The 24,541-nt window shown below is 35.4% G+C and overlaps 1 protein-coding gene and 2 long non-coding RNA genes across 5 annotated transcripts in view; 1 reads left to right on the top strand and 2 right to left on the bottom strand.

The window, feature by feature from the left end:
* TAFA5 (TAFA chemokine like family member 5) overlaps positions 1–24,541 on the top strand; it is a 402,285-nt gene that overhangs the window by 274,349 nt on the left and 103,395 nt on the right. The gene's annotated exons all lie outside the window — the stretch shown is intronic.
* LOC139791518 (uncharacterized) lies at positions 13,827–17,212 on the bottom strand. The gene is made up of 2 exons (XR_011723953.1): positions 16,061–17,212; positions 13,827–14,019 (listed from the first exon to the last, which is right to left on the bottom strand). It is a non-coding gene; the product is annotated as an uncharacterized lncRNA (long non-coding RNA).
* LOC139791517 (uncharacterized) lies at positions 17,220–21,318 on the bottom strand. The gene is made up of 3 exons (XR_011723952.1): positions 21,139–21,318; positions 19,274–19,452; positions 17,220–18,273 (listed from the first exon to the last, which is right to left on the bottom strand). It is a non-coding gene; the product is annotated as an uncharacterized lncRNA (long non-coding RNA).

The following is a 24,541-nucleotide window of genomic DNA, read 5'->3' as shown; positions in this document are numbered from 1 at the left end:
ATTTTGCTTTCAGCTGGGTCTCTTGTAAGTAGCCGCAGTGCTTTTTACATTACTGTTTCATTAAAGCTGTCTAGTTTAGTTTCCAACCCATAAGGGTCTCTCCCTTATTCTCTCTCCTTTATTTATCAGGGAAGGGAGGGGGATTAATAGAGAACATCCGTAATTTGGTTTAAGTGCTGGGCCAGTGTTAAACCATGACAGTTTTCTATAGCAAGAGGAACCGATAAGCACTGGGGAACATGGTATGTTCCTACTTAAATTACAAGAGTTGAATGTTGCTTGATGTCTTCCATCTCTCTCTCTTTTGTTTTACTTTTTCTTTTGGGGGAGAAAGGGGCTTAGCGATTAAAACCTAAAAGGGAGAGGGGAAAAAAAAAATTGCACAAAAAATAAATTATAGCATAACATTTATGGACCTTGTTGACTACCAATCATCCTGACACTTAAATATTTTTATTATGTTCAAGTGTTAGATTTGGTGGGTAGTTAGAGGATTTGGAGTGGTGGTTTTAACCTAGTAAGAACTGAAATTTAAAATCATTCTTTGTTGGCTAATAATTCAACCATATGTTAAACAAGTCACATTTTCACCTGAGAAAGACAATATGTACTAAAGAAAAGCAGAACATGAAAATGAATGAAATGAGACACAGTCTTCTATTCACTTTTAGCCCTGCCTTTTCTTGATCTGTTGTTTGATGCTTTCATATGCACTGTTCAGTCCAGTTTTCAAAGGATTAGATCATGTAATGTCAGAAAGACATACAAAATATCAGTAAGACTAGCACTAGGTTTTAATATGGATTCACTAATACACCTTTTTCTTAAAAAAATGTTACCTGAGTCAACAGAATGTTTTGTTCAGTGCAACAGAGACACTGCTTTTTCCTGTGCAAGTCAGATCTCTGCCTTCAATAGTTCAATTATTTCAATATCATTTAGATCCCTTATTCACAAGGAGAACAACACAGAATCACAGAATGGTAGAGGTTGAGAGGGACCTCGAAAGATGATCAGGTCCAATCCCCCTGCCAGAACAGGATCACCTAGTGTAGGTCACACAGGAACATATCCAGGAAGGTTTTGAATGTCTCCAGAAGAGACTCCACAACTTCACGTGGCAGCCCATTCCAGTATTCACATATTTATAATTTGACTGTTCATTTTGTTTATGTTTAAGATAATACATGAGCCTACATGCAGGGAGATCTCAAATCTGTGTATTTGATTTTTAAAATTGCAAACTTATTTTTGAAATTAACTTCCTTCTTAAGAAGCTGGTTATTTTTAAATAATTTGAATGAATGACATAAACCATGACCATAGTTTCTAAAAATCTTAAAAGGATGACAGTAATTTATACGAAGTGGGATTCTGAAGAAAGTGGGGTTTTGTGTCCTGAATTGTGACATCCTTAAACTAAAAGCTTTCTTTAAGTTCATAAGATCACTACTACACCAACAACCCTTCCTCCCTGGTCTGACAGATTTATTCCATCACTCAGGTGTTCCAGCATATAAAATATAAACCTGAGATTTCTGTTGAAATGTCTTTTCAGACTTTGTGGATGACCTTGTGTACGTGGACTTGGATTCATCTCCCTTAACTTCAGATGACTGCATCTCAGCTAATCATTCGTAACTCCCTATATTCATTAGAAATAAATAAGCACTGTTGGACTTGGTTCATCTGAACTGTTTAGACAGACACTTTTAGATTACATCAATGTCAGAAGTTTCAAGGGATATATTCCATTCCTTTTGCTGGATGGCCTTTCTGGGAAATGAAGAAAATGGTTCTGTGCCATATCAATGTATAAGAAGGGATAAATAATAGTAAGAATTGACTGAGCCTTGATATCCCATCAACCCCAAAATATTCTCATTTATCTGTCCCCATAAATGAACAGCAATAGGGACAATGTGTTAGATAAGAGGGAAGGTACAGAAATGGGATGAGTAATACATGACTGTAGACTAGGTGATTGATCTAAAGTGCTGATATGCTCCATGAAGCACAGCAGGATGGGGAAGTTGAAAACTAAAGCATGGGAGGATCATCCCACCAAATAAGCAATATTTTGGATTAAGAATAGAGATAGAAGTTGAAATGATGATGAAAAAAGAAGGTGGTAGAGAATACAATCAATAAGTATATAAAGAAATGACATTTTTCATTAAATATTACAGTTTGTTTAAATATTGGGTTTGGGGGTTTTTCTGTGTGTGGGTGGTTGTTTTTTTGTTTTTTGGGTTTTTTTTTGCTTGTAGATTTTTGGAGGGGGGATAGTGTTGGTTTTTTCCTTTTCTTTTGTTTTGTTTTTTTCATATGCACATACTCCATCCAATGTGTATATAACATTATTGTTATCAATACTAAAAAAAAAACCAAACGACTGAAACACTTTTGGTTAGAGTAAAACATCAGGGCATCAAAACTTTTAATCACTCAAGGAAGGCCTAAAAAATGGGAAGAATGTAAAAATATGGAAAGGTGGAATATTTTTTTTTTTCCTTTTTTATCTACGAGTGAAAAATAAATGGAGTGATTATTTAAGGTTGTTGAAGCTGTCATCATGACACTGATTGACTGACTCAGTTGTAGTTTGTTCATTAAATTTCAGGTCTAAAACCAAAGCTTCTCTGGAGAGCTTGGGAATTATTTCTGTAGATGCAGTGAGACAAAGATTACAATTTAATACATATTATATTCTTTCCTATGGATGATTCTCGAGATGCACTTGTATATTGAAGATAAATTAATAGTAAGAGGGCCTTTTTTGTTTTTGTTAACAAATTCGGAAATGGTTTATCAGATCTGTTTTTCTCCAAGAATGTGAGAGAGGGAAATTCAGTAACATATAATCAAGATGGCAGATTAGCATAACTGGAAATGTGAATATCCTTTTCAACAACAACAAGAAGGCAATAGCTTAAAATCAAATAGTTGCTCAGCCTGTGCCAATGGTAAATTTCTCAGTGACTCCTATGAAACCAATCTTTTATGTCTTGTTTTCTCACAAAATAAGCTATGGTAGTTTATTTCACTTGTTGGCATAGTTTACCAGAATGTTTTTTTGAACTAGGTATCATTTGACCTTAGATTTATTTTTTTCCATCTGGCAATATTATAATAATTACTGCATTTGAGATTTTTAAGGATTGGGTTAGACTGATGATGTTGGTAGTACTATCTGAATTTAATTTCAGGTTTTATTCCATGATTAAAGTTACAATATTTTAAAATATTTTGCCAAGATATAAATTTTTTAGCAGGATTTAGGAAAAAAGAATCCCCATAAAATTAATGACTGCTGTTCCACGAGACAGTATTACTCCATTCCAGTAAATGGTATTTTTACTCATAAGTACAATACACTTTACAATGTTTTTCCCTTTATTATTATATTTAGCAGCCTTTTTGTATAATCTCATAACTTGTACAGTACCTACAGTAGGTGTGCTTATTCAGTCCTCATGCTCTTCACCAGCTGCTTTAGCAAATAGCCTCTAGTCATCCTTTTGAAAGTAGATGTGAAGATTGCATTTCCATAATTAAAAATAAAAATCAAATCCCTCTTCTGTCTTAATTTTTAAATCGGTGCTGTCAAACTGTACAAATGTACCAGAGAAAAATGATGGAAGTACTTTAAAAAAAAAAAAAATCATTCAAAATGCTTAGTCTTGGTTGAATAGTAAAAAGGTAGATCATTACAAATTGTTATTTCCTCATTCTAATTGGATTATACAAATCCTTAATGCTTTACATGGCATAACAATGATAAATACCATGCACTTTTGCACACCTAAGCGTATGAAGGATAGGTAATAAATTGCTCAACAATCAATATATTTGTGCAATTAAATCTTGAAAAGTAATATATTTTCATGGTAGCTTCTTTAAAAAAAGAATAATAAGGATTATGCTCATTAAAATTAAACTATTTTCCAGTAGTTGTCTTGTCTGCTGTTAAGCTGGAACTTTACTATTTGGCAGATTTTCTTGCTTGAATTCAGCTGTTACTGTGTTGTAGGTTGTTTTTTTTCTTTGTATATTTTCTTTTACTCATGGTATTTTCTTTGACTTCTAATTAACATTTATTCAATGTCTCAGGGTTCACTGATATGTCCTTTTAAAACAATTGCAACTTTAATAGGGCACAGAGTTGACATTTGTCTACAGATCAAACCAATTTCACCTTCAGAGTTTTGGTTTCAAATTATATAGTCTGAATCTTGTGTGTCTCTAAGCTTCCTTTAGTTTTAGTGATTCTATTCTGAAGATAGAATACTTCTTGTACATGTGGATGTTTATTTTCATAGTTTATGCAGCTTTAGGAAATACATGAATACCTGATTTTGTATTCCTCATTAGAAAGACATTTTGAATTATATCTCTAAAGAAATGGGTAATCTAACTCAGCATAACTATGCTGAGGTTAATGGAGATGTACTTATTCTGCCATCTGTGATTCTGTCCAATAGGGTTGGACAGCAAACACTTCTTAAGTGCTTTATTGCTTAGTGCCCTGTGATGCGTCCAGCTCTTGGTTTTAGTGTTGACTATAGTAGCAATAAGGCAGCAGCCTTATGACTGACAGAGGTAGTTACTACTGTTTGAGCAAAAATGTTTAAATTCTTTTATATCTTTCTGCCTATATATTGATTTATCTACCTGTTTATACACATACACCTGAGCATATGCAAGTGCATATGTATATGGTAGATGGGGCAGATGAGAGAGACCACATATATTTCCCTTCTGCAACTCCTTTAAACTTCTGACTTGATTTTTAGTTTTATCATATCAACACAGATTCTCCATCTCCAAGTGGAAAACCTACAGTTATTAAACGTGAGCAGAGAACTTCCAGAGATAAGCTCTGTTATTGCAACCCTTATCTGGTGGACTTTCCAGCCCAAGAAATACCACAGCTGAACTAGATAATCTTGGCCTTTTATGGCATTTCTTGGTACTGTCTTTCAAGGCTCTTCCCTCCACAAAATGTCCCCTGTTTTCCCCTTCAAGGACCCATACGTTTTGGTCTTTCTTCCAGCACTCCCTTTCACCACTAATCTGCATTCCTTTTGCCACCTTCTCACATTGTTCTTTGCTATCTCAAACAATTTTTCTTGTTGTATTCAGTAGTTTCTTGTGACCAGGTCTCTGATATGTATTCTGCATGCTGTCTGATCCCCTACTTTGGGAACTGCCCCTTTTCTTCCACATCCCAGCATTGCAGAGTGATGTAGTACAGGTTATTCCCCTGTTATTTCCATTACCAATATTGGGATCCTTCTTTTTTAATGATTTCTGTCATGTTTGATGCCACTCCTTTCTTTTCCTTTTCCCTTTTTAAGCGTTTTTTCTACTTCACTAACTCTTAACTCCAATCATCTTTTAGCTTGGTCCCAGCCAACTAAAAACTGTCAGCAATTATGAAATCAGTGAGAATTTGCTTGCCAAAACTGAAATTGGTTGAGGAGGCTCTTCACTTCTCCTGCAATATATGCTAACCTCATACCACTGCAAGTTCCTCCTACCAGAAAATATTCAGCATGTTAGGACCACTCATACATTTTCTACATTATTGTTTTCCTATTCTATGGTAAAGGAGCATGGTCGGGAAGAGGAATTATAATGATGCTTACAAGGAGACATAAATATCAACATACTGGGTCCTCTTTTGCAGTCCAACACAGTAAACAAATACTCTTAGGAAGGAGATGGATATGAAAAAAAGACAGCTTCACCTTTCTGTGGGCACACAGGTTTCAGCTTCTGGGCCTAATGCATTAATTCCAGACAAGTTTTTTGAATTGTATCTCTTCATGTTTATGTAAAGCTTTGTAAAATTAAATACACATTTTAGGATTTTCAAGTCCCCTGAGATAGTGCCACTTGAATTTGGAGCTAAAGGATCTTCCAGATAAACCCTGTGCTTTAGCTATTCTATCAGTAAAAATATCTCGTAAAGCTCATTACTTCTCTTTCATTTTCCAAGAACATTACTGAGGTTACTTTCTACTGAAATAAGAAGGTAGATTTTAGCAGTCATTATTTGCATTTGTTAAGAACAGTGTTACAGCTGTATACAGTATTCAGGTAAATGCTTGTTACACTGGGGTCTGCGTAAGGCACCATGATACTTAGATTCAGAGAAACTTTCATTCTTTCAAAGCTTGTTTTGCAAAATATGGCCTGAAGGAGAACAGAAATACTATAAACATGTTTCATACAACCAAATACATATGCATTTTGGTTTTCATTGTAAGTATGCTTGTAAGTAACTCAGATTTCAGTTTAAATTGTTTAAAATAATTTCTGATAGGCATTAAGACGAATGTAAGTTTTGAGATATTTAGAGAAAAGTTTAGAGACTTTTCCAGTATTTCAGTTGTTGTAGAACTATTTTAGGGAAAATGAGAAACTTGGGGAGAATCTGTCACTGTTAAAATATGTTCCGTTCATTTATTGAAGACCTCTGAAGAATGAAAAGTAATGCCTAAAATGGTGTTTGCCAAAGACTATATTACTATATTATTAATTATTGTGTTAATTCTAATGCTGTGTCAAATCTTCTGTAATTTTGCTGTGAGAAACAAATAACTGTCCACCTTGAGCAAACTGAAAGTCAGTGAGAGGAAGTTTCTATTTACCTCTAATCTTATCACCCAAGTTTCCTGGCTGGAAAAGTAAAACATCATCATAATGTGGGAATTCTTTCTGCGTCCATATGTTTCTATAGTTTCATAGTACTGAAAAAAGGTTAAAAAGTTCTTCTAGTAGAACTTTTTCTTCTAGTAGAACTTTCTACTAGTAGTAGTAGTAGTAGTACTAGTAGCTCTACCCACTAACAAGTTCATAAACTTTTAATTTCAGATGGTTGGCAAGGCAAAGTAGAAGACTTGAAATAAAAGCAATTTGAATTTTTTTTATGAAAATGCATATGGTCTTTTAGAGACCTTACTGATTCAGGATGGATCATAGGAGATGGTCACAGTTTGAGATCCCACATTATTCTTTCTTTGAAAAACATTTACACTAAAACATTAGCTTTTCAGCTAAGTGATCTTTTATGGTGAAAAAATATCTTCAGATATTTCTTTCTGTATTTAGACATCAACTTTATATGTATTTATGTTGTATGTATGTACATATATACAATAAATGACCAGATGAAGAACATTGGAAGTGGGAAGGTGAGAGTGCAACAGTATTTTTAATCAACTTTATTTTCTGCTCATAATTAACAGTTGTTTTTGAAGTCACTACTGTATTCATATTCAGATCTCCATCCTTATTATACCTTAATTAACCTTTTAAATCTCCTGTCTCTGTACAAGAGCCTTTCTTTCATTTAATAATCTATTTAAAATCCTCAAATCGTAGCTGATGCCATTTTGATTTTTTGATATTTTTCACCTGCAGATTGTAAGAAACAGATTTAAGAGTCTTGTTCTGCTGTTTTAGGTTGCATCCTGATTTTAGCTGAAATACTGGAATTTAGTAATTCATTGTCATTCAGGAGTTGTTTGAGTTTTGCTTTTGTGCTTTGAGGGTTCAGCAGACCTCAGCTGAATTACAGTCTTGAATCTTGTTTTGCAACCATGTATTATTTTCCTTGTGCTGTCACTGTTTCTTCCTTTTTAGTAAGATCATAAAATACCCCAGCTTGAACACTCCATAGAGGAATTCGATTTCTTTTCCTTGTAGATAGGATCACTTCGTTTGCAAGTCATTGAGTTATCTGTCAGTCCATCTATACTTTTTAAGGCACACTCTGCACTCTGCTATCTACTACAATGCTACCTTGCAGCAAATATGAGATAGAAGTATTTATTCCACCATGCTCTACTTGATGTACTTCATTACGTTTTTTCTTTGTGTCGTCAACATTTTTTTCAGTTGCAGTTCCTAGAACATCAGCTGCAAAGATATGCACCCTTATCATGGTTGCTGTAAAATGTTTGTATTACTTTTGGACATTCAAGCAGTTCTTTCTTTTCTCCTAATCATATTATTAGCACTTAATAGCAGTTGCTATGGGAGCTGCAGAACAAAACAATGGCTGAGGCTCAGTGGCAGTACATCTATGTTAAAGGTAGCATCTGGTCTTTACTCCCTTGAAGATAAGAGATGTGGTGAGAGGAATTTTAACTACCCATTCACACACTAGCTTGTCTCTCAGTACAGAGTACAGTTCGCTGCTAAGGAAGTAGTGGGGCTGCCAAACTCCTGTGATTACATTTAGTGATTAGAAAGGTAGGAAGCAGACTGAGTTTCTGCCATGGCTCCTGTCTAAAGAGAGGTGGTTAAAAGAACCTGAGGTACTTTTCCTGTCTGGATTAATCACTCATGTTACCATTCTTTGGCTCATAATCTGCCTTCTTCAAACACACTTTCTGTTATAAGGAATACAGACTAACTGAAAAAGTCCTTGTCAAAATCTTTCCTTCATCACCTCTGTCGACTTTCTGCTTATTCCCAGCAGGCTGGTTATTTCATAGACTTTCCTTATTATAACACATAAGAACACTGCTTGCCAGAATTCCTGTGAGATGAAAGCTTGGCCTTTTTTATAAGTATCAAATATCTCTTTAATAATCTTCAGTTCTGATAGTTCATTTTTCTGGGTGCAGTTAATCAAAACTGGTTCTTTAATACTTCTGAATTTCTGTTATAGAACTCAGAAGTTTGCCTTCTATAATATTAATCATAAACTATACTAATGGAGCTATATATTTTTAATTGTCAAAATGGTAAAGCTTTCTCAGAGGTATGTTTGTGTTTTTATCCCTTGGTTTTACTTGTGTGTGTATGTGTGTGCTAATCTGGAATACCTATCTATGCATACAGGAATTTGTTGTTGTGCTACCATCTTTGAACCACAATTTCTGAAGTATGTGCTGTCCTATTGACAACCTCATGATAAGCAAATTCTTATGATTTCCTTAAAGTTTTCAGTGTCCTTGTCATACCAATTAATTTCACTTAGACACAAGGATCTAATTTTATAGAAATATAATTGACATTTTAATAATATTTTACATTTCTACTGTACCATTCTAAGAATTGCTCAGTACTTCACACACATTAATGAATTAAATTTTCCAGTAGCCTTATGAGGATGTGTCATTATCTTTGCTATACAGACATAGAAGCAGTGGTATAGAGAAGATAAAAGGTATATGAGTTCAGATAGCTTATTTTAAGCCAGGAAGAGAACAAACCCCATATTCTTAGTCTTTCATTTTAACCATTGGGTCATGACTTTTGATCAAAGAGAGGAAGCTTAACCCCTTTACTCGGCCAGTCTGGATTCGTTAAGCAATGTTTTCCCATAACCTTATCATCTCATTATTAAGTGAAGCTTTATCCTCTGCCAATCTGTGTTCCTGTTCCTACCCAAGTGGATAAGGAAAAGGTCAGTGGAAAATGAAGGGATGGAGGGAAAGACTTAAAAATTTTTGGTACTGAAATCCTATAAAGTAAATACATGTCTGTCTGTCTTGCTTGCTTGCTTTCTCTCTCTCTCTCACTCCATCTTGTTGTCTTTCTTTCTTTCTTTTTCTCTTCAAAGCTTACTTTATTCTAAAACCTACTTAAAATAGTAGGTTGAACAGGCAGCCTTTCAGAAGTGGAATACTTAAGATATTTGTAGTGTGATGTGAATTCTTTCAGCTTGATTGAACAGTTTGTATGAAATTTCATGAGATGACCATCCATGCCCTGGCTGCATGCAGCCATTTCATTGGGTCAGCAGTGCTTAAGGCCAAGGTTTCAGTGTTTTTCAGAGGTCCCTGCATTAGTATCTTAGCCTCCTTAAACCCATTTTATCATCAGTGGGGAGACATAAGAAGCTTCAGAGAGTTCTGAGTTGTGCTGAGTCAGCTTATATGGAAAAAAGGGTCTCTCCATGTGTGTCAAAGGAAACTTAGTTGACTGTGCTCCTTATTTAGGTGTCACGGTTTAATACTGGCCCGGCAATTAAACCGAGTAACAGATGCTCTCTATTAATCCCCCTCTCCTTCCTCATAAAGAAAGGAGAGAGAATAAGGCAGAGACTTATGGGTTGGAAACTAAACTACACAGCTTTAATGAAACAGTAATGATAAATAGGAAAAATTACTAAATATATACAAATATACAAGAAAATTGATACCACCCTCCTCACCCCTTTCCTCCAGTAACTCTCACATCACCACTAAGGCTTTAGGGCAGGCCTGGGAGAGTCCAGGCTGGACTCCTGGAGTCGGCAGCAGTTGGGAACTGGAGGCAGGAACACACAGGTAAGGGCTGGCACGGATCAGGACCACAGGGAGGCAAACGGACGGAATCCTCCCAGGATGCCAAAGCAAACGGGGACAGGTGAAGAAGGGGAAGCAGGAAGGAAAAGGAAGGGGTTTAACCCTCGTGATCCCTCAAATTTATACTGAGTATGATGCGTATGGGATGGAATACTCTGTTTGGTCAATTCTGGCATCTATCTTGTCTGTTCCTCCCTAAAGGAGGGCTGTAGGTGTGACCTCTTTACTCCTTTTCTCTTTCCAGAGGGCAAAATGTTCCTCAGAACTGAGCAGTGGCCTTGGCTCTGCATACCAGTCTCTAGCAGTAATTATAAACATCAAGTGTTATCAGTCCTAGAAGCAGACACTTGAGTGAGAAACTTGCTGTTAATTTCAGCAAGTGCAGCTACTTACAAGAGACTTAGCTGAAAGCAAAAATACAAGACAGAAAATTACCTTGGACCAAACCAAGACATTAGGTAATCAGTGAAATGTGTAAAATCAGAGAGTCTGCAGCAGGGCAGAAAACTGAATGCATGTACAAACAAAACTCCATCCAGTACATGTAATAAAGACTTTGAGCTGATTTTCAAAAACAAATCTACCAGTAAATCAGTGGAGGGATGTAGCATCTCCCTCCTATAAACCCCTGTATTTCATGAACACTTACACAAAGTGATAGAAGTTTTTCCTAAATATGCAGGGTAACTTTATGGGATGAAATGACTATCTGAATTACATCAGTTTTAAGTTTTCATTTTTAACTCTGGTGCACAGGATGAGGCAAAAAAAGCTTTGTGGAAGAGCAGGGATATGTGCAGAAATCAACAGATGAGTAAATCACGAAGTGAGAAAAATCACGGGGTAGCACTGCTTCTGTAAAACTGCTAAGAATGCAGTAAAATAAATTTCTGGGCTATTTTACTGACTGAAGGAAAATGCAGAAACACTGATGTTTACCTGCATTCTGAACAGTTACTCTGCAATCCTATATTACTATTTTGATTCACCTTCCAGAAGAGTGCTTTCACTGCTTTCCTGTGTAATATTTTAGGTTAGCATTAAAATACAATTAAAATTGTGTATTATCTTTGAGGGCTGTGTGTTGAGAAGTGTTTGGATTACTATTTAAACTGTTTTCTCTTAGCTATCATCTAGTTAGTATGGATTCCAAAGTGACAAATTCTGTATTTAGCAATTCATTTAAAAATGAAGAGAAGGAAAAAAGTGTAGATTTAATTTATGCTAGCAGCTCTTTGCTCTTCCTATGGGCTTCAGTAGATTTGCATATCTGTCATTGAAACACCACAGGTATTTCAGTACTGAATAAGCTGGAATAGAAAGTGCTTGTTCATTTAGTGACAAAAATTTGCTTCATTTCCATATATTTCCTTCATAGCTATAGGCAGCTAACAACCAACGGAAGTCAGCTTGCTCAGAGGAAGAAATTTGTGATTAAACAGATATGGCGTAAAAGTTTTATGCTAGTTTCATGACTTCTTAATAAATAAAACAGGATCATTTTCCTAGAGGTCCTATTTAGAGGCAATTATAAATTAGATGAAACAAATATTTTTTGAATACTACCAATTTTCAGTTATAAGAATTTTTTTTTTCATTTGCTTTGCAACAAAATTACTTAGTGCATGTCTTAACTGTAATTCTCACTCTTGTCAATCTCATTCTTTAGCATAATATCATTATTTGAAATTGGACTGCTTTTTAATGATGTAATTTATTATTCCAAGAAGCAAGTTGAATTTGAATGAGAATACTTAAAACACTCTCATCCTTTATAAAAAACTCTTGGTTTTCTGAAAGTTAGCATTAATGTAAATTATATAAATTATATTATGAACTGTCATCACAGTCAGGAACCACTTGGAAAAGTTGCTGAAAACTGTCCAAAAATATATCTTAAAAAAAGAACAAGAACATTTCATTGAAGTGGAGCAAAATGTCCTTCACTCTGAAGTCAGAATAAATCGTGATTATCTTCTAGTACTTGTATGCATGTGTTTACCCAAAGCACTTATTTTTATGAAACAATAATCTGCACAACCTATGACTACATTGGGAAGTAAGACAAAATGACAATTTTCTGTCCTATGTTTAGTTTCTTTTCCTTACAGAAACCTTATAATGCAGACTTGAACTACGGAGGCAAATCCTACACTCCTGTAGGGCAATGAGGAATATTTAGATATATTTTGGGATGAAACAATACAGCACAAGTTCTATTTATGAGAATTTTTTTTTATTTATTTACAGAAAAGAAAAATCATATTAAAAATCAATTCAAAAGAATTAAAGCTGTAGTGCCTAATAGCCTCACATGCTTTGTAAAAATCTGCTTGCATGAGAGGAATAGCAGTTTCTGTAAAGGACCATGCATTGGTAGCCACAGGTTTTCCTGATCTGCATTAAGCTGCAGAAATGCTGCACAGACCTCTTCTGTGCATTCCTTAGCTTCAGTTTCCCTCTAATTTCAGTAACTTAGCTGCTATTTGTGTTTTCATTTTGTGTTTGTTTGGGTTTTTTTTCCTTTTTTTTAATGTTTTGTTTGGATTTCTTTGTATGTTTTGGTTTGGTTTTGGTTTCGTTTGTTTTTTTCTTTCAAGAAAGCTAGATTGAAATAGGCAGTATAAATTAGTTTTGGCTTTGACATCAATCCTAATTTTGGTGATACTTCAGTAGAAAAAAGAAATAATAAGAAACATCTAGTATATTTAGTCTCTATGGCTGCATATATAAGTGGAAATATATTAAGGTAGTGTCACTCTCCAAGGCTGGGTTGATAAATAGTTCCAATCTACTTGTTTTAATTTAGCTCCCAATTTTACTGAAAGGGGTTTTTTTCACTCTGTTCTAGACCCTACTTGCCATAATGTTTCAGGCTGGTATCAAAGCCATTTGATCTCCATTTTTGTCAGAAGGGGAAGTCCAAGGAATATTATAAGGTGTTGGAAATAATATGAATTAAATCCTCAATACAGATTTAGAGGTTAATGAGGAAACAAAAGGGTATGAGGACAAAGCTGGGAAAAAAAAAAAAAAAAAAAAAAAAAAAGAAAGAAAAATAGTGTCAATTATCTATTTTAAAAATTCTATGGGATTCATGACAGAGATGGAAAGAAAAGGTAAAACTGCAAAATAGGTCTTGCAGACCTATGTCTCAAAAAAAGAAAAGCTTTAATAGCTGCAAGTAACATTTATTATCTCGATTTTCAGTGGTGTGTTTGACACACAATCAGTGATACCGCTGATACCAGATTGGCCTAACACTCAGTGCTTAACATGAAAGGTGAGTGCTCATTACATTATAAAAAAAAAAAAAAATCTTTCCAAGTGAGCTGCTTCTGATCAAAGACACATAATTAAAGAATTAAGCAAGTTTACATCTATTAGACTGCCTGCCGTTCTCCACTGCATTTTTACCAAGCAATGATCTACTTTACATGATTGTCTATTATACTCATTAGGAAACTAAGCAAGCTGATTGTGTTTCTCTGAGAGGAAAGTAAATGAAAGCTAGAAAAGGTGTGTAAAGATTTAATGAGATGAGTGAGGTGCATGCTCACAGCCTGCTTGTTTTCATTTAGCACATGCATCAACTTGTAAATTATCTTCAGCTCTCATATACCATGATGGTCTTTTGCCATTTTGGTTTCTCTGCAGTCAGTAGTTGGCAAGTCATAGAGGTGGCTGGTGTTCTGGAAGAGGCTTCATTCTACCTCACAACAAAAGAAACAGTGATTAGTTCAGCTTCTTAGCTGGGGCTCTATGCTATAACCCAGCTTGACATAATAAAGGCAATGGGGTTTTTTGTGGGTTTGTTGTGATTTTTTTTCCTTTCTTTCTCTCTCCTGTCTTTTTTGGAATGCTTTCTGAGCAAATTCTTTGCTTGCAGAGGAATGTCACATTCTCTTGCATTGGTTGATAAATATTTATGCCTCAGAACAGCATAAAGCTCTCCTTTGGATGCTTTCCCATTTTACAGTGCGTTGGCTATTTGGTCTGATCTCTGTATTTAGAAAAAGCTGTGTGTACCTGCCTGCTTTCTTGACTCAATTTCCTATTCCTAATGGGTCTACAGCCAGTACTGCATGAGAACTACAGTGCATATTGCAATAATTTCAATGGATAGTCAGGATCCTTAAGTAAAGCAAAATTAAAAATACTGTCTTCTATGTGTATAACTACATTTTAAGGAGAACTTTATAGATATGCCTGGAAACTATATATTTTACAACACTTAAAAACATTTTTAAGCACTTCAGTATACAGATAAAACTGAACAGCTATGAATGGAATTAAAGCCAGCAAAAAATAGAACTCTATGGCAATATTAATTCAGCCCCTTATCACAATTTTGGTTTCTTTCCCCCTATTTTCTTAAATTTATTGCTGAATTTTTCCTTTCTATGTAAGATTTTCTTTTTAAACAAACTCTTTGCACATCCAGTGAAAAATATTTTCCTTATTAAAGAAATTGTTCCACCTCTAATAGAATGCTGATGCTTTTTAAAAGCATTGGTTATGGAAACTAATTTCCTTTTTCATCATTAGAAGGAATAACAGTCTATTCGGGAAATAGTGAGCATTGTTACTCTTAACAGGTGGCTCTGTGGGACCATACCCTAATACTACACACATACCTGGTATGCCATCATGTGGATGGACACCTATGAGAAAGAAAAAGATATAGTTTTCTAACCTGCATTTACCTGAGGGAGGGCTGATTATACCTCTCCTTGAAACTTGTATGAGCCCAATAGCTCATGTGTGCTGTTTCCACTAATGTTTATTTGCTTTTGAGGCATTGGTATGTGACCAGAAAGCTTTCTTCTTCCTAGAAGGCCACTGGTGCCTTTCATTGCCAGGGCAAAGAGCATTTGCAGGTTGTCTGAACTATCTCTAGGAGTCAGCACAGCCAGGCAGAGCTGGCCAGGGAGCTCTCCAAGCTTCCGACCACTGTGCCATGTCCCATGTCACCCAGCTCAGATGTGGGATGGATAAGGCCTGTCCAGCCTTTGTTGCTCCATGAGCCACATTCTGACAGCTCCATCCAGACAAGACCCAGAACCATGTGCTGTAAGCTTAGTGGGGCTGCTTTGAGGCATGATTCTGAAAGCAGCTCTTAAAGGGGTTGTTAAAAGGCTCCTAATGTTTACTTTGCTGTAGGATAGGACCAGGATAGGTGTCTGGCTCAGGACTGGGACAGACTGCAGTGTTGCTCTCACAGTCTGGCTGCTTCACTTTCTCCGACAGAGAATTTGGATCATCCCAAAATATTCATGTCACCCGACTGGCTACATCCTGAAGTCCCAGGATAGGATGCAGATGAGAGTTGTTCAGGATCTGTATGTGGCTGCATGTTAGTCACCTTGAGATAGTGCTGATCACTAAGAGTGCTGTGCAAGCTCTGTGATTATGTACCTATTGGGTGGTGTGATCTCTGTGCCTGTATATACATGGAAACATACACATATACTCCTAAAAATAGCTTATGGGAAAGACACTTTGGTTAAGGGGAAAAAAATTCACTTTTATGTAAGATACAGTGGTTACTTGAGGAGGAACCTTCATGTCAGCATTTAGATTTAAATAAAATTAAACATTTATTTTAATGTAGTTATTTTTATATTGTTTTTTCTTTGTTATTTTCAAATAAGAAAGAAATAGAAATTCTTTTGCTTGTTTTAGAATATATCCATCCTTAATTGGCAGTGATATTATTTAGGAATTGGGATAAAATCCCAACATTTTACTAATGCAGTTGTTTTGCTGGGAAACTTGATTGCTAAGATTCTTTTTCTTTGGAAGAGCAGGTTAATAGGACAAGAAGAATACCAGTGTATGCTGTAAAAAGAATATTGCTTCAGGAGAAAAGAAAAAGTTTAATTTAGAAAAGGAAAGAGAAAGACATTAAGTTTTGAAAATGTAAAACTACAAAAAAATGGAAATACTTTACTATTACTAGACCAATTAGTATTTCCTCACACTTGCGTTTTTCCCTGTGTCTCATGCAAAAGCAGAATTTTTCTATTTGGTTTGTGTAGATTTTGGCTATGTGTTTCAGTAACTCAATTAAAATTTGCCTCATGCAAATTGCTAAGGAGCAGATGTGCCTGCCAAGCTGGGCAGAGAAAATGTGCAGTGAGGTCACAAAGAAGATGGTTCTTCATTATGCTCTGGCAAAATCTTAGCAGATCATCACTGAGCATGTCCAGATGTAAAATTTCAGTCACTGCCTGTTTTATTTTTGTACTGTATTTTTAATTTCCTGCATTCCCATCTCTACTGATGGGTGAAATCAGTTCTTCCCCTGTCAGCCAAGCAAAGTATCAAGTTGCAGTCTCTTGTTGATTTCAGTATTTTTTTTTTTTCTGGAGGAAAAAAAAATTAAAAAGGAATAGATGAATTGTGTATGTGTTCTTGAATCAGTATCTTCTCAGCCAGGCTGATACTGAGCTATGGTGTAGGGCAAGCTGCACATTCTGTCTGGTGGTTGCTTAACTATAAAGCTCCACTAATCATGTACTTCCATCCCTCCCAACCACTGTGCCTTGTCATGTAAAATTAATGACTGTCAGGAAGACATTTCTGATTCTTGTTTAAATTACTTTTGGGCTGAGAATAAGCTTTGATGGTTTAAACTGAAGCTGATTTTTTGAAGTCATTAAAATCTGCAAATAAATAGAAACCTTTTAGCAGTTCTAAAGAGTCAATGATGGCTTTAAAAAAATCACTAAAAAATAAATAACTAGAAATCACCTAAGATCACAGTAACTGCAAAAGATCTGAGAAATAAAAAATTTTTTTCAGTTTCTTATCTTTCAGAACCTGACAGCGTACCATATAAAATGCTTTCTTTGCTTCTTTAGGGGTCCAATCTTCAGGAAAAAAACCCACAAAAATTAAATATAACATCATCCACTTGCAGAGTTGGTAGAAGCAATTAAAGTGTCCACTGTATTGTTAAGTCATTTAATTTCTCACTTCAAGTAAGAATTCTTGTAAGTAAATAATTACACAACAGAGATTTTAATATTAGCTCTTGATATTAAATCTTACTTGTAGGAAGCCTCATTCCTAATATATGTAGTCTTTCAGGCAATCTCCAGAATTTTTTATATGCTGCAACATATCTGAAATAAAAATAAATGGGATCTGAGACAATGAAAACCCTGCCTGCTTGTATTAGAAAAGACATTTTTCATCTTCCAATTTGATGCACAAACAAGCTAATTGAGTGTAATATGGAATAAATCCATGGCAGTACAGATGTTTTAGTTGCAAAAGCAATAGCTTGAGTGATTTCCTGTAGGTTTTAGAAGAATAAATGTGAATCTCAGTCACTGGTCCCGCACTCATTTATACTGGCATAATATATTACAAGAGGAAAAAAATGCAAATAAGCAGGGAAACAAGAAAACACTTCCTGACTTTTGTTCTGTTGTTTGGTTAGGTTTTTTCCAGACCACATAAGATTGATAAATTTTAGCTCCCTTCTTGACTGAGATGCATTTTATATTGATTAAATGACTTGTATAAAAGAAGTATCTTTGACAGAATTTCTAGCTAGGTATCTTGCTGTTGATTAGGAGACAGGATGTTTGTATCTGTCAGATATAGAAAAAGACCCTGTGTTTCCAATATAGCTTCATCCTGGACTATTGTTTCTTCATTAACTTGATAAAAGACAAAAAAAGCATGTATAAAGATGACTTTTTTTTTTTTTTTTTTTTTAACCTCCTCAGGCATCAATGCACAGGCATCAATGAGCCAAAAGGGAAAATTGGGGGAGGGAAGGAAAGAAAAGGAACAAGCCAACAGGGAAATGAGTAAATCATAGAAACCAGACAAAGAACATCAGGGTTTTTTGTACCTTGTCCATGCGTTGAAAATCAGGAGTGACCTTTCTGGTATCTGAAGTGAGTAGGCATCTTTAGCAAGGGTCATTTGAGGAAAATACGGGCAGCTAGTAAAACACAGGAGCAGTGACTATGCAATAGCTCTTCAGGGACTTCTGATGAAGTCAAGCAGTATCATTTCATATTATATAAATAAAACTAGATCAAATCTTTTGGGTCAAATATCTTAAGACTCTTATTAAGAGTTTTTTCCTTTGCATGACTGTGGAATGCGTGACTGATCACCTTCCTTAACTTACAGCAGGCTAGAACTCATATGGTTTTAAGAAAGGCCCTTAGGGCTTTGGAGCTGTTTCTGTTTGACAGTCATGGGCTGGATTCCCTCATTTATATTTAACTGTAATCATCAGCTTTGAGAAGAGTTTCTAATTTTAAACACATAGTGCACCCCTCACCCCCTCCTTTTGTCCTCAGGAAAGCTATAATTTGCTAGGGTGCATCTCTCCTTCAGCTACTAAGACACTTGAGCCTCAGAGTGGGATTCACACATAAAACCTGTACTGCCAATACTGTTACCTTCTTGTGTTGTTTGCTATTTCTTTTTTTTTTTTTTCTTTTTTTTTTTTTAATTTTTTATTATTTGAAAATGGTTTCCAGATTGTACTGTCGTCACTAATGTCCTTGACAAAATATCATCTCTTCAGTATGGGTATTATGATAACTAAATATCTTTCTTACAAATTCATCTTAAAGCTGAAATAATGAAGGTCTAAATAACACATTAGAATTGCAATGAATTCTTATTTCTTGAACTGTTTCATGGATTAACCCCAGCTAGTAACTGAGCCCCACAAAGCCATTTGCGTCCTCCCCATTGGGATGGGGGAGAGAATCAGAGAGGTAAAACAGAAAATCTGTGCATTCAGATAAAGAGATAAAGGGAGTCCAGTAAGTAAAGCAAAAGCCATGTGAACACACACAAATGTACAAAACAGGGAATTCATTTGCTACTTTCCAGAGGCAGCCATCTCCAGGAAAGCCGGGCTCCATCACCTGTTATGCTTACTTGGAAAGACAAACACCATAACTCAAATGTCACACACACACCTCCCTTCCTTTCTTCTTCTTTGCCACCTTTATATGCTTAGCATGAGACCATTTGGTTTGGAATATCCCTTTGGTCTGTTAGGGTCAGCTGTCCTACCTGTGTCCACTACCATCCTCTTGTTCACCCCCATCCTTCTTGCTGGTGGGATGGTTTGAGAAGCCCTGACATGACGTAAGTGCTGATCAACAATAATCAAACATCTTTGTGTTATCAAAACTGTTTGCAGCATAAATCCAAAACCTAGCCTCATAGCTACTATAAGGAAAATTATCTTAAACAAAACCAAACTGATAAATACAGGTGGACAGATAACTGATAAGATGCATAATAGATAAAGATAGATATCTCTTCTTGAGCTATATAAGAAACAGGGATATTAAAAAAAAAACCAAAACCGATCAATGTTTTACCCAAACTTTACCCACTTAATTAACTGACCACATATCAGTAAAAGGTTACATATAAATAAAACTTCACTGCAAAATTGTAAGAGTTGCTTAGATATCTACATATTTAAATATACAAAGCTTTGTAAACTGTCTGCCCTTACTCATAGCACAATGCTAAACCCACAGGGAGGGAAGAGTGAAGGGCAACAGTGTTGGTTTGTGTTTGTACAGATTGTTATCCTTTTAACAAGGATCAACACAAAACATACAAATCCATGTATTTGGGTTTGTTGCTGCCACATTAATTATACATGCGCTCAAAGTGTAACATGGTGCAAAATAATTCAAGATGATATAAAAAAGAAATTTCAGGACTGGTATCTTTTTCTTTAGTTAGAAATCCTAAATCCTAAGCTGACTTTTCAGAGACTATCTTTTTGCTTCACAGTCTGTGAGAAATACCATTACAAAACCATTTCCCTAGTATTAGGGAAATTCACCATTTCAGCACTGTGTCTAAGACTTTATGTCAGCCACTGAATTCCTAACCAGAAGTGAGATTTCTCAGCTTTGTCAAACAAGTATCTGCCTCACAAACTGATTAGTTTTGTGAGGCAGATAATTATATGGTTATATATGCCAAGGTACCTAAATCTTGCAGCGTTCATTATTGGGATAAACCTACCTAGGTTGTGGTATCTTAACATCTAGTCTAGTCAAGAAAACATAGAGAGCCATTCAGCATAAAATAAATGCCAATTTTGAACAGATTAATAGCTCTCTAGACATTTCATATGGACAAAACCCTCTGCTTGGTTACCTAACATAGGTAACCTATTCTAGGCACATAACACAGCTGAAGAATTTTACAGTGTCAAAAGCATCGACCTGAGGCTGGCAGTTTTGGCAAAAGACTTTCAGGAGATCTGTGCCTTTTTGAATCACATGCTGGAAGGCATACAACCTAAGGGCACTTCAGAAATCACTGGCTAGCTGTGTGTGAGCACTGAATAGTGTGGCCTCAGATACTTAAATTTCATCTAGAGTTTAATTCAACTCTAAATCTGCTTAAGTATGGTTATAGTGAGGTGTGTAGTTCAGCTCACGCTTATTTTTGAGATCACTGATGCTTGGTTTTAAAAGCAGTCTAGCAGTTAGTTCTGCCAATTTGAAATTGGCAACCATTCCCTCACCTGTGTAATGTACGGAAGCCCTTTAGTTTCATGTTGGTGGTCAAACATAAGTTTGGCAGTCTTGTTCTGCCTGAGGTGGAGGAACGTTTCAAAACTCTCTCATGCTGCAGGGAATTCCTCAGTCTTTGGACAGAGATTGTTTAGCAGTTAGTCTTTTCTGACCTTTTCTAGACCTTTCTGCTGCAGGTGCTCCACTTAGTAATGATTTTTTTTAAATAGTCATTCAAATACAGAAGGTTACAGAGAAGAGGCAAATATGTGTCTTGATACTAAGGCACTTACAGCCCAGATCCAGGCTCTGCTTCATGTTAGCATGGGAACTTGAGATCAGGGATCCTTCTTCTTTTTTGACTGTCCTTTCCACAGAGACATTGTTTATGTGCTAACAAGCAAATTCACAGGTGGTCTGTTCCTGCTGCTAAACCTGTTCCATCATGTATGTTTTACATACACTTGTTTGAGTCTGATAACGTCTGAGATGCAAAAAAAAATATATTGGCTGATTTGCTGGGGTTTGCTGACCAGACATCTTCGGCACATCGGGACTGTTGTATGTGTGTTATTCAGTATAAATGTTGGCCTCTCATGGTTTTGAGATGATTATGGGATTAGGAAATAAATTAACAGGACTTTTGAGCATCTCATTGGCATGTGAGAAGATTTTGTTATGGATTTAGGCTTAATTCTACAAAAATAAGTACATGCAAAAATTATACTGAAGCTTGTACTTCTGTGTCAGCTTTTAAGTCCCACTATACTTCAGCGAATTAATAAGAGGTACATATCTGGCTGTCTTTAAAGACCTGGTCTGTAGACCCTGATAAATCGCATACAGAAATATGACTTTTGAAAAATAATCAATTGATTTGAGAAGTAAAGGTACTCAACAAAATCAGGTCACCTAAATTAAATATTGTGTTTAATTAGGTAATTAACTGCTTGTGTTTCAACTGACCTGCTTCTAAAGCATTATCCTAAAAGACACCTTTCCTTGGTTTCCCTAAAGTTAAAAATAATATGCTATTTTGCTGTCCTTCAGAAATACTTATCTCAACTGGTCCTTTACAGAGAACTAGAATGTTATACAGTAACAAAATGCCTGTCTATTGAGATGTACACTTTAAACTTTAAATAGCTGTACCAAATGTCCTTGAGGTCTTTCAACTGATCAAAGTGTTGCTCTTATTTATTAGTGGAGAGAATTCACAACATACATCATTAAACTTCATCATCTGTCTAACCAAAGAAATCATTTCAGCAGACAGAAAGTGTTCAGATTCCTCATTCTTACTAAGTGCAATTTTTATTGGAACCATCATAGGGTATCCACATGCCTCAGAAATTCATTTTGCTCTCAAGCAGCATGTGTAAGTGAAGTAGCATTTTCTTGTAAAGATTACTGTAAATTGATATAAATTAAGGTCTTCTTTCTGAGAAGAACAAAGTTAATCGAAGTGGGATTAAAGCTATGGGTTCCTTTCATTTAGTAGAGGTGCTTCACTGATTTGTTAAATAATGGTTTATTTGATATACTGTATGGAGAGTGATGTAGGTCACTTTCAGCATGCAGTGTTGCAGATTTAAAAAAAAAAAAAGAAAAAATAAAAATTTAAAAAAGAGGAAAAGGGGAAAATGCCAATGCTTTTTAGTTTCCCAAATACCATGTAGGAATCTCTGTGACAAAAATATCCCTTTTACCACTTCCTCACCGAATTTTTTTTCATTGTTTCAAAGCACGAGTTTCTTTTATATCTTTGCCTTATTTCACAGCCCTAAAAGTTGTTAGAAAAAAAACCCCTAACATTTGTTAGAAAGACTTATCAGGCAGATGACTTCTACTTTCTCAGAAAGTATGTTATCACTGTCTCATTTGACAAGCAGATTTGTTTTGGGCAAATATGACCCTCAAATTGTGCATATTACATTGAATTATATTTCTGCTGATGAGTTCAGTGTCTAAAATTTTTCGTTTGGTTGGCTTTGGTTTGGGATTTTACGATTGCAGAGTTCATGGATTTCTGTATAATTTTTTTTTCTCTTGAAAAAGATCTTTTGATGATTGTAAAAAGAAACATAATGCCTAAAGTCTCTGACTTTAAAGGATTGTTACTGCTTATGGAGCTTTTTATAAATCATCAGTTTCTGTTCAAATCCAAGTTACCATAAGCCTCAAAATGCACCCATGAACTGATATGAAAGAATGAAAGGTCAGTGCAGTGGCTTAGAGAAAACAAGGGCAGATTTCAGCTCTCAGTTGAAAACATCCGTACTAAGGTATTTAAATTCAAGGATCTACATGGCAACAGGTGTCTAACCTCACTTTATAGTTGATGGGGCTCAAGCATTTGATTTAGTGGGCCACTCATGGGCATTTCTTGTCAGGATACCTGAGTGTTCAAAACATTGGAGATGGTCTGGCAGATACGAAATAAAATGAACAAGACTTGCGTCCTTCTGGAGGGTCAGAAAAAGGGGAGGCAGCACTTCCTGTGCCATTTCAGAAGGCACAGGATGTCTGTGTGTGAAAATAAAGCAAATCCTACTCTAGTCAACAGAGCATTCCTAATATTAGGGGTCTACTTAAAAATGTGCTGAGCTGCCTTGAACTACCTGGCTGTATTGATTACATTTACACTGATTATACTGGGGACTTCAATATCCTTTTGTATGTAAAAAACACAAGTAGGCACTGAATGCCACACTTCAAGACATCACCAGGAGTAATTGATGTAATGTAAAATTTCCCTCTAAGAAGGATGTCTTGTTGCACCCAGATAAATTAGTGAGATAAAAGACTTCGTCTGTGGTCACATCTCATTAGGTAAAGAATCTAATTCTCACAGGAGTAATTTGCAATAGAAGTAAAAATTACTAGTATTTGTATATATATTATTTTAAAACATAATAAATAACCTGTTTGGAAAAAAAAAAAAAATTACAGATACCTGTTTTACTGAGTTTTTTCTGTTAATTACGGACTAATTTATTTTAAATTATTTCTTATCTGAGCGGGTATTCACTGTAAATTTTTCTTGAGAAGTTGATAAAGTCTAGCTTCTAACTATCATGTAATTTTATAATATGAAACACAAAAAAACCTTTCCTACACATAAAACCTTAATGAGAAACAATTGCCTGCTTAAGTATATATTTATGTGTACTCGTATCAGATGACACAAGAATTGCAGAGCATTCTTATTTCTTACAAGGAGATTATACTAACAATTTATACTAGGATATGTAAAAAAAAAATCAATTTGTATTGAAAAAAAATTAAAAATTGATATATCTAAAGCTGTTCACACCACATTTCCTTTTTCTTACTTTTTAAAAATGTTCTTGATTAAAATCACATGTAGTTATTTCAGTTTTGGATGCATCTTGACTCTGGCACATGGTGTTTTATATGAAAAGGCTCAACATTAGACCTACCTAAATTAATCTAGTTTTTTATTAAATTGCTTCTGGAAAGTACAACCTACTCAGTGGACCACCCTTGTAGCTGGTCTCAGACAAAGTGATACTGTTTCTACATCGTTTGTGGGAGCCAAACAGTTGTTGGGAGCCTTATTTCAGAATCAGCACTTTTTCTTTCCTCTTGACTGACTAAAGGGTGAATTGTATCTTCTTCAGTGATGAGCAGTGAACACCTGAAAGGATTCCCATTACTAGTACCAGCTTTCTG

This window comes from Heliangelus exortis, chromosome 1, assembly GCF_036169615.1.
Source record: "Heliangelus exortis chromosome 1, bHelExo1.hap1, whole genome shotgun sequence".
Taxonomy (NCBI): Eukaryota; Metazoa; Chordata; class Aves; order Apodiformes; family Trochilidae; genus Heliangelus; species Heliangelus exortis.
Note: the sequence above shows the minus strand (reverse complement) of the source record. Positions and strands in the feature narration are given on the sequence as shown.